Here is a 10,220-nt window from a genome sequence, read left to right on the forward strand (position 1 = left end):
TGCCTACTGTACATGCTTCTCATTGTTGATAAGAAGTTTTATAGCAAGTGTTTTGACTTCTGTATCCCACATTTTCTTAATGTCTTCCTCAGTGAACTCAGAGGTTGGCATAGGGTTTTGCTCCTTTGCAGGGGAGTCTTCATTAATATTCATTGTGCCTTTGTCTCTTCTTTTGCTCTTGAGCATTGTACTTTTGGTTATCAGATTTGTCTCCTTGGGGCAGGTTTCTAAGCTGTGTCACCCACAGGTCTACAGTTTGATTTTACTTATTGCAGTTGGTACAAGGCTCTTTGTTTGCAGTCAATTGTGCCACTCCTTCCAGCGAATTCCAGGTCTGGGTTCTTATGCTAGATTTCCACCCTGGTCTCCATCGCCCCAGCTTCTGGCTCACCAGTCTCTACCTCCTTTGATATGGTGCTGAGGCTGCACTGTTGTCTCTCCAACCTTTCTCTCACTTCCAGTTGGAGCAGGTCCCAGGATTTGGAAGACCCCAGGAGTCCTATATAGCTAGGTTGTTGTTGGTGGTGATCTTGCCAGAACCTGTTGAACTTTTAGGTCTGAGGGCCACATGGGCCTATTTTGACCAGTACGATGCCATGGTCAATATTGTTTTTCTGTGGGACCAGAGCAATGCACTGAGCTCAGTGAGCTCTTGCTGAGCTCAGCACATGTGCTGCTCACTGTTGTCCCCTGCAGTCTTAAATTCTTTTTCACGCAATAAGAAATGGCACCTGACGTAGCAGTATTAGAGTTCTTGATCTGTTGGCTGTCATGTCCGAGGGCTACCCAGACCTATCTGGGTGGAACCTGTAGGATGCTACATTGTTGCCGTTCGTTGACCCCAAAATAAGTTCACTCCCAGCTCCGTGGATGCGCAGTACTGTCCATAGCCCTTGCCTCCTTAAGCAAAATGGCGGCCCATACAGTTCTAGGGGGCAGACTGGGTTGTGAAATCAACCCCCCCTGTTCCCACACTGCCTGTCTGGAATCTGCCACTCTGTCTCTGCTCCTGGTGAAATCAAACAGACAAGCAGGATGGGCAGTTTGTTATCAGGGTTCAGCTCCTGAGCTCCTGGTGAAAGTCACTTCCCACCTGGTTGCTGGTGTAGTTCTGGTTGTTGGTGCGATACAGAACGCTACTAGCTGAATGCTGCTGGGGTATCAGTCACTGCAACATCACACCATTGTGTCTGTTTCTTTCATGCATCTGTTGGTCTCCAGGTACCCCTCTGCTGCTTTTCTGTCCTCTCTTATTTCCCTGAATGTACCTTCTCTGCTTCACACTGACTAATCTTTCTCTCTTTGTTTAAGCGTCTCCTTACTCTATTCTATCATCTTGATTCCTGGCATCCATTATTAAGCCTCACTTTTCTTACAGCTGTTGTGAAATGCTCTTTTTGATAGATACTGGAGTTGGCTTTTTCCAATTTTATTTCATCCTTCAAGAAAGGCTTTCTGTATTACAATGGGTGGAAAGACAAAAACTGCCTTTCCCAAGGTTTCTTGCTGCTGTGGTTCAAAAGTAATTTTGGTTCCACCAATAAGACATGCAAATATGACATGTGCTATTTTAACCATATTAGCAGAGAAGGCATCCATTCTGTTAACACTTGAAGACACAGGCAGGAAGGTTCTGTGTAAGTAGATTTTCTGACTGGCAAACTGCCAAAGGTGACCTTGGCAGCTTTTATGGTCAAGATAAAACCCATCTAAATCTGGGACTTACAGTTATTTCTGAAAGCAAAGAGTAGAATCTGTGTTTCAGCCCTTCCAGATATTTTATAGCATTTGGTAGCAAATTCATTTTAGGGTAAACCAGAGAGAATGTTTTCTGTTAATGTGGCTTAAGCCTATTTTATGTATAGACTTTATCAAGCATTATATTCCTAAATATATAAGCACCTAGTTCTGGATATGTGTTCTGTTTGATTGAATTGTCTACCTGTGTGCCAGTATTAAAAGATCTAATTACTGTAACTTCCTAGGATAATTCAATATGTGACAGGCTGAGTCTATTATTTTGTTATTAAGAATGTTTCTCTGTATGAACGTTGTTATCTCCCTGACAATGTTCTTATTGTTCTCACTGGACCCTCCCCCATGCTCTTTGGGAATTTTGATCTTGACATTTGAAGAAGCTGCTGTCCTCCTTGTTATGGGTCCAGGTAAACTCATGATGACTTGGTAATAAATGTAGCATACCTGTCATTAAACAATTCTAAAACCTTTATGTAGGAGACTGGATAAGTTACTTTATAATTTGGGACATGATCAACAGTCAACTGAGGAGAGATATGACCCAAAGATTTTTTTTTTTTTGTCATAATAATCTTTTGAGTTAGGAAAATGTGAACTCAGAAAGAGAGATGAAAGCAAGCCTTAAGCATAAGCTCCCCAAGCCCTGCGTGCTTGCTTCTCTGTTTCTACCTGGGCACCTGTAACAGCACTAACCTGCAAGCAAGAGTACCTGAATTCTGCTTCTGTCCTTGGCTTGACTAAATGTGGCAAAGCATTGCACTGTTCTGAGTCTCAGGCTTGTGCTGTAACAGAGTGGAAGTGACAGTATCTGTGCAAGTCCCTGGTGTCTGTGCCCGTGTTATGCACATGGTACTACAGCATGCCACTGTATCACTGTGTTTCTGTTATCATCACTTTCACAGGCCTTAATCTCAAAGGCATTTTGGTCACTCCATCTTCTTTGTCAAAGTTATTAGACATTTGTGATGTTTCCTTGCACAACACGAACTCCAAGCAGCTCCCCATTGACCTATCTTTTTTTTTTTTTTAAAGATTTATTTTTATTATTTTTTCATTGGAAAAGCGGATATACAGAGAGGAGAGACAGAGAGGAAGATCTTCCGTCCGATGATTCACTCCCCAAGTGAGCGCAACGGGCCGATACTATGCCGATCCGAAGCCAGGAGCCTCTTCTGGGTCTCCCACGCGGGTGCAGGGTCCCAAAGCTTTGGGCCGTCCTCGACTGCTTTCCCAGGCCACAGGCAGGGAGCTGGAAGGGAAGCGGGGCTGCCGGGATTAGAACCGGCGCCCATATGGATCCCGGGCGTGCAAGGCGTGGACCTTTAACCACTTGCGCCACCGCGCCGGGCTCCCATTGACCTATCTTAATGATATAGATATTATAGTTGATATTCTCTGAAATTCCACTAGCCTTTGTGAAATCCTCACTTCTCAAGTGATTCAGAGGTTAGTGATGGGGAATAGTCTTGTCTAGTCTTGTCACATGTTACTTTCTTATAGCTGCCAAAGTCTGCCTTCAGACATGAAATAGTGATTGAGAAATGCCAAGGAACATTAATCAAAAGTATAGAATTGCTTTTACATGTAGACATCCCCACAGCACTCCCAATTGCATCTGTTAACCCTCTAATTTGGCTTTTAAAATAAAATGGCTCATGAAAACTGCAAATTACTACTACAGATTGCTTTTGGGTTTTTAAAGTAGTAACAGAACTCTAGGCATTCTGTACTGAAGAGAATCAAAAATTCCAGTCGAATTTTGAGAGCACCTAAGGTTGGGGAGAAAGAACCTGTGATAGTTCGACAGTGACTCTCAGATTCAACTGCAAAATATTATGTTGCAATGGTTATTGCAAAAGCAGAGGCTTTGACAGTCATAATGTAACTCTATTTTTAAAGGTATTTAATTACTTCTACCCTTGTGCTTTATGTATTTTGTAGGCTCCATATGTAAGGTGATGTCATCAATGGTGTTTTTTTATTCTATGAGAATGATGCATGGGCATAGCAGAAAATTCCAAAAGTACAGAAAGACACAAAGGAAAAATAATAAATGATTATGACTCAACAATGAAATACCAAATAAGTATTCAAGTAACTATCCTGTCACTTTCTTATTTTTTGAAACGTAGATTTACAGAGAGAGAGAAGACGCAGAGACAAAAAAGACATTCTTTCCATTGGTTCACTCCCCAGGTGGCTGCAGTGGTCAGAGCTGAGCTGATCCAAAGCCAGAAGCCAGGAGCTTCTTCTGTGTCTCCCACACAGGTGCAGGGTCCTAAGGCTTTGGGCCATCCTTGACTTCTTGCTCAGGCACAAGCAGGGAGCTGGATGGGAAGTGGAGCAGCCAGAACACAAACTGGTGCCCATATGGGATCTCAGTGTGTACAAGGCGAGTATTTAGGCACTGGGACATTGTATTAGGTCCCTTTCACCCTTTTAATATTTGGTTTATATGTATGTTTGTTTAAAAATTCTGATATACAGCTTCAAAGATTAAGCTCATAGATATGTCGTCAGATATTTACCTTGGCTTTTCTGCCATTGTGTTGAAAACACTTTCCTATGACTCTGTAAAGTCTTTGGCTTGCAATTCTGGTGACTTTGTTTTTGACAGTGTTGGACTTCATGTGATTTCTTTCCTTCTTTCTTTCTTTCTTTCTTTCTTTCTTTCTTTCTTTCTTTCTTTCTTTCTTTCTTTCTTTCTTTCTTTTCTTCCTTTCTTCCTTTCTTCCTTCCTTCCTTTCTTCCTTCTTTCCTTCCTTCCTTTCTTCCTTTCTTTCTTTCTTTTTTTCCTGAGAGATGAAATTATTTTCCTTTTTAAACAGAGAAAATGGATTTTCACTTTATACCAGTAGGTGTCATCCATTCCCACAAAGCACAGCCTCAGGAACTCAATGCAATTTAATGTAACCTCTGTAATTTCTAGCATGTTCTATTATTATGTTCTAGTCTTCTGAGCCTTTTGGGTAAAGCACATTTAGGCTCTAAATATTAATTGAAGAAGAGGACTTTTTTTCTCATAAATTTTATGTGCTTGCAAAGAAAGAGAAAAAGCATTTTTGGAATGGAATGGATTTCATAGCTTTGAGATGATCATTTTATGCTGTAAAAACATAAAAGCTACTGGGGAGCAGTTATTAAAACCTCATTCTGGATGGCCACTCAAGGGAGGACAATGATGCTGCTTTTATGTGACTACTAAAAACACACATAAAAACCCTCTTTCTACCAGGGGTTGCCAGGCTTAAGATGTGCCCAACACATGAAAATTCAAGATGAGTCAAATGTATGAAGATTTTTGAAATATTAAAATAATGAAAGCATCATGGAACTTTCCCATGACCATCTATAGATTTCTGGTGTCACATAATAGTTCTTGAGAACTGCCATAGTCTTATCTCTTAACCCTCACAAGACTCCTGTGTGGTTCCATATGAGTGAGGTTCTGCTCAGAGAGTTTAAGCATCTTACTTATGGCCACTCAGCTAGCAAATGACAGGTATAGAACAAGGGACCACTGACTTAATATGAACATATATGTACATGTGTGAGATATATATGTGTGTGCATATATGTACTCAAACAAGTGTTATCCTCAAAAGCACAGGCTAAAAGCTGATAGTCCGTAGGCCAAAATGGATCTTCAGATACGTGTTGTTGATTTCCCCAATGTCGTCTTATAGTACATTTAACATTTTTTTGGAATATCTTGTGAAATATGAACATCATGCCACTTCCCACAGAAACTAGGTGTTGTGTATATTCAGAAAACGCTAAAGGGTGAGGCCATCTTGGACTCAGAGTCCCTTGTGGCAAAGTGCAGCTGCTTTGCTGTGCCTCCTCCTAGGAGCTCGTCCCATCACTGACCTACTTCACCCATTAGTCCTATCCACCTGGCTCTCTATGCTTATGGATTTGTGAGGGTTTTTAATTTTTTGTGTGTGTTCTTTTGGGAATGATTGTATGCTTATCTCACTATTCTACTATGGTTCAAAACACATTTGGGATAGTTTTTGGAATCAGGTTGAGTCACACAAAAAATGCGAAGTCTCCATTTTTGCCCATTTAATTCTCTCGTTAGCAGGTGTCTTCAACTACTTGATCATTCAGGAGTAGTATGTAAAATGAACTGGAGTACACAGAGTTAAATGGAGACCTGGAGATTGAGTTTTGGGGAATATCGAAATTACCATATAGCAAAAGAGAGAAATTAGAACAGGCAAAGGAGCCCACACAGAGAGATGGATCTGAAAGACAGAGGCAAAAAAAAAAAAAAGAGGAATCCAGTGTTACCATTTCTGGCACCATGGGGGCTTCTGTGCAGTGTGGTTTGAAATAGGAAGATAAAGATTTCCTTCTGGGAGTTGGGCTTTAAATTCAGTACAGAAGAGATCTGACTAGAGTGGCACACAAAGCAACCTGAAATTGGCAGATGATCTCTTAGTCTCAGCAGTGAGTGGCACTATTTCAATAAAGCAAGTACAACATCAAAGCTAAAGCAGAGCGTCAGTCAGTCGAGGGAGGTAATGGTAGTGAGGGGAGGGAGTGAACAGTGGAGTAGGAGTGCGGGGCCATGGGTGAACCTGGGAAAAGCAGTCCCATCAGAATGACAGAGATGGAAGCTGATCTCTAGTGAGCCAAGGAACAACTAGGAAAAACAGAAAACAGACTGAGTGTGGGCTTCTCTTTACTAAGAAAGAAGTGGATAGCAGGGTTTCCATAGTTGGTGATAGTGTGTGTTAATGACTGGGGAGAATCTAGGATGTTTGTATCCTGAAGGGTGGGGCTTAGGGTTGTGGCCCATTAGCTAATGACAGGACTAAGGGAGCCAAAACCTGGATCCCATTCCATGGAATCCCTGGAATAAAGGGATTTTTAAGGTGTATGGATTTATTTTGAAAGTTACACACTGAGAGAGAGAGGGAGAAACAGAGATCTTCTATGCACTGCTTCACTCCCCCATGTGATTACAATTGCCCGGGCTGTGCCAGGCCAAAGCCAGGAGTCAGGAACTTCTTCTGGATCTCCCAGGTGGGTGCCCTGGGCACTCCGTTGCTGCTTCTCCTAGGGCATCAGCAGGGAGCTGGGTTGGAAGTAGAAGAGTCAGCACACAAACTTGTGCCCGTATAGGATGCTGGTATTGCAGGCAGCGATCTCACCTGCTATTCCACAATATCTGCCCCAGGGGGATACTTTTTAAAAATACTAATGATGTTTTTTAGTCACATAGGACAATGATTTTCATCTTTTATGGAAATGTACAATTAATTTTTTGGGCTTTATAGATTAATGAATAACAAAATAAGAAAACATTTGGCTGTTAAAATCAAATATTCTTTTGTTTGATGATTAGGGATGTACAAATGAACAGATAAGAGCTGTATCAGGATGATGAATTATTTTGTTTATTGAATTAATTTCAATGTGAAATAATTTCTGCACTTGCATTATGATTCATAGAGCAAAACAATCATTGATGAGAACTCCTAAGGTAATCTGTTATCTACAAAAATCATGACCCTGGAGTCTGGCATATTAAGCAAAGCCTCCATATCCCATACAGGCACTGGCTGGAGTCCCAGCTAATTTTCTTTCTGTCCACCTCCCTGCTTATAGCCTGGGAAAGTAGTGGAGAATGGTCTGTTTCATTGGAAGCCTTCACCCATGTGTGAGATCCAGAAGAAGCTCCCGGATCCTGGCCCTGGGTCAGATCAGACCAGCTCCAGTTGTTGTGGCCATCTGGGGAATGAACCAACAGGTGTAAGATGCCTCTCTGCCTCCCTTCTCTGCCTTTCAAATGAAAATAAAATACAGCCTTAAAAATGTCACCATTTTTCAAATGCTTATTCACTGAATAAACAGTTGTGGAGCATTTACTATGCAACAAAGACTGTGCTAGGCCTTACAGGGAAGGCTGCGAAGGATATATCTTCAGTCCTTTTTCTGCTATTACTTCCATCCTCTTGGGGGCTGCAAAAGAGTAAACAGATTATGACACCAGCAGGCTGAGATTTCAGACTGGGGAGATACAGGGACATGGAGAAGGTACAGAAAACCAACAAATCTATACTGGTTATGGAAGTGGTTGGTCAGTAATAATGAAATGCAATGGGAAAGACTTTGCTGAATTGTCGGGTATATAAGCAAGGACTTGAAGAATGGTATGATTTGTTCCTGGGGTAGTAGTGTGAATAAGGAATGAAACTAGGCACAATGAGGAAGCTTGTAGTGGTAGGATGAAGAATTAACTTAGGGAATTTGGAGAACTGTTGTCATCCCATGTGTTTAATGCCTTTGGTGTGGGAGGAAGAAAGAGAAAATATGATAAGATATGGGTTTGAATTGATTAGGGATTTGACTTTAGCAAAGGAACTTGAAAGATTTGGGCCTTATCTAAGACCAACAGGAAGCAAGAGGGTAATCAGTGGAGGGCAGAAATGATTTTTTGACTTACCTTTTACAAAGAACATGCTGGTTATAGTGGAGAGACAGATTGGAATAAGACAAAAGTGGGAGCAAAAATACAAAGAACTACTCATCTAAGATAGAGACCCTGAGAGGAGATGAAGCAGGAGCTATTTGGGAGAGAGTTAAAAGCAGAATCAGTAGGACTTTCTTAGTGAATTAGTGGGAGGAAGAGGAGGACTGGCTAAAGGCCTGGGTGGTTGGCACTAGCACTCAACTACACAGACAACAGAGGAGTCCAATCCTGGTCAATGGAAGACACTTTCCTTTTGGATAGAATAGCAAAGGTTAGGTGAAACATATCTGGGAATATTTATTTTTATTGCAAAGTCAGATATACAGAGAGGAGGAGAGGCAGAAAAAAAGATCTTCTGTCTGATGACTCACTTTCCAAGTGACCACAACAGCCAGAGCTGAGCTAATCCAAAGCCAGGAGCCAAGAGCTTCTTCCGGGTCTCCCATGCGGGTTCAGGGTCCCAAGGCCTTGGGCCATCCTCAGCTGTTTTCCCAGGCCACAGGCAGGGAGCTGGATGGGAAGTGAGGCTGCTGGAATTAGAATTGGTGCCCATATGGGATCCCAGCATGTTCAAGGCAAGGATGTTAGCCACTAGGCCACCGTGCAGGGCCCAATCCCATTGTTTTGACTCGAGGGTGCTAGTATATGAGCTAGTGTATACTCACACAAACATTGATTTCAATGGTTTTTGAGTAAAGCAAATGGTTTCACCTGCAGAACTTCAAAAATGAGCAGGGAGCCTCATAAACTCTGGTGCCTACAAAGCAAGAAATAATAGACATCCACTTTTAATGTAAGAAACTTTCCATTTCCCACCCTCACCCCAGGCATTTGCACACATAAATCAAACCCTCTTAAGTCATGGAATGAAAAAAAGAAAAAAAACATTAAGATAAACTAAAAGCAAACCTGAAAGTGTTTCCTGTGAGGTGAATGGAAAGTTTTGGCAGTTTATTTTCCAGGCGCAGGCAAAGCAGTTCTGACTATTTCAAAGCGTAGGTGATTGTATTAAGTGCAAGTTTTGAGAAGGTTGGGCAGGATCAAATGTAGGGGATTTTGATGTAAACTGTTTACATACAAGCAAGCTCTGCTCTACTCTAAGATCAGTTACCACCCAATGTCCTGCAAACCAAGAAGCGTGATGGGTGGGAAAAGGCAAGCAGATTGACATAAAATAAAAATACACAGCCGGTGAACCTCATGATGAATTCAACCTTAACGTGTGTAATTTTCTTCCTTAGAGGTGGAAATATTTCCTCTAAACTTTATTAGGAAAGCTTTCTTTCCTTATATTCAAACGTATTGGAACTTCTTCTAACATCTAAGTACCCTTCCACTGCAGAAATAGGAGGGGCTACCAGTAGTTTCTGGTTAGTAAAGGAGGATGAGTGTGACAATATTAATTGGTAACCCAGAATCTGGAGTTCATTCTCATTGCCTGGGTTTGACTTGGTTCTTTCACGTACCACCACATGACTTCGCAGTAGTTGATTTCTGTCACAGTTTCCTCATCCATGAAATGAGAGTCATCATGGGATCTGGATTAGATTGGAGAGTGGGTGAGAGAATGCATGTGCAGCACGGCATCTGGCATCTACTATGTCCTCAAGAGGCAGACTCTACTGATCGTGTGAGAGCTGTGTGTTCTTGATTGCAGCTCAGCTCAGCTGCAGAAGTTGCAGATTTTGTCCCAGGAAGTGACAGTTCCCCATATTTAATTGTACAGCAAGGCCACCACCAGATTAGGATTAATCAGTTCATCTCTGTTGGCTTGTCAGTGTGCTGGAAGACTCCACTGCTATGCTCAGACTTTGGAAGTGCCTCCTCTTAAAGTTGGCAGGGACTATGGTAGAAGGGAAATGGAGAAAATAGAGTAGAGAATTCCCAAGGCTCCTGGTGTCCCTCTTTGCTACTACTCAGTTTAGCTGAGCCCCTCAGATAATTTATCTATCATCCACTTCTGAGATTCCCAAGAGCA

The sequence above is a fragment of the Ochotona curzoniae genome, unplaced genomic scaffold (genome assembly GCF_017591425.1).
Source record: "Ochotona curzoniae isolate NIBS_2020 unplaced genomic scaffold, NIBS_Ocur_1.0 contig_4148, whole genome shotgun sequence".
Taxonomy (NCBI): domain Eukaryota; kingdom Metazoa; phylum Chordata; class Mammalia; order Lagomorpha; family Ochotonidae; genus Ochotona; species Ochotona curzoniae.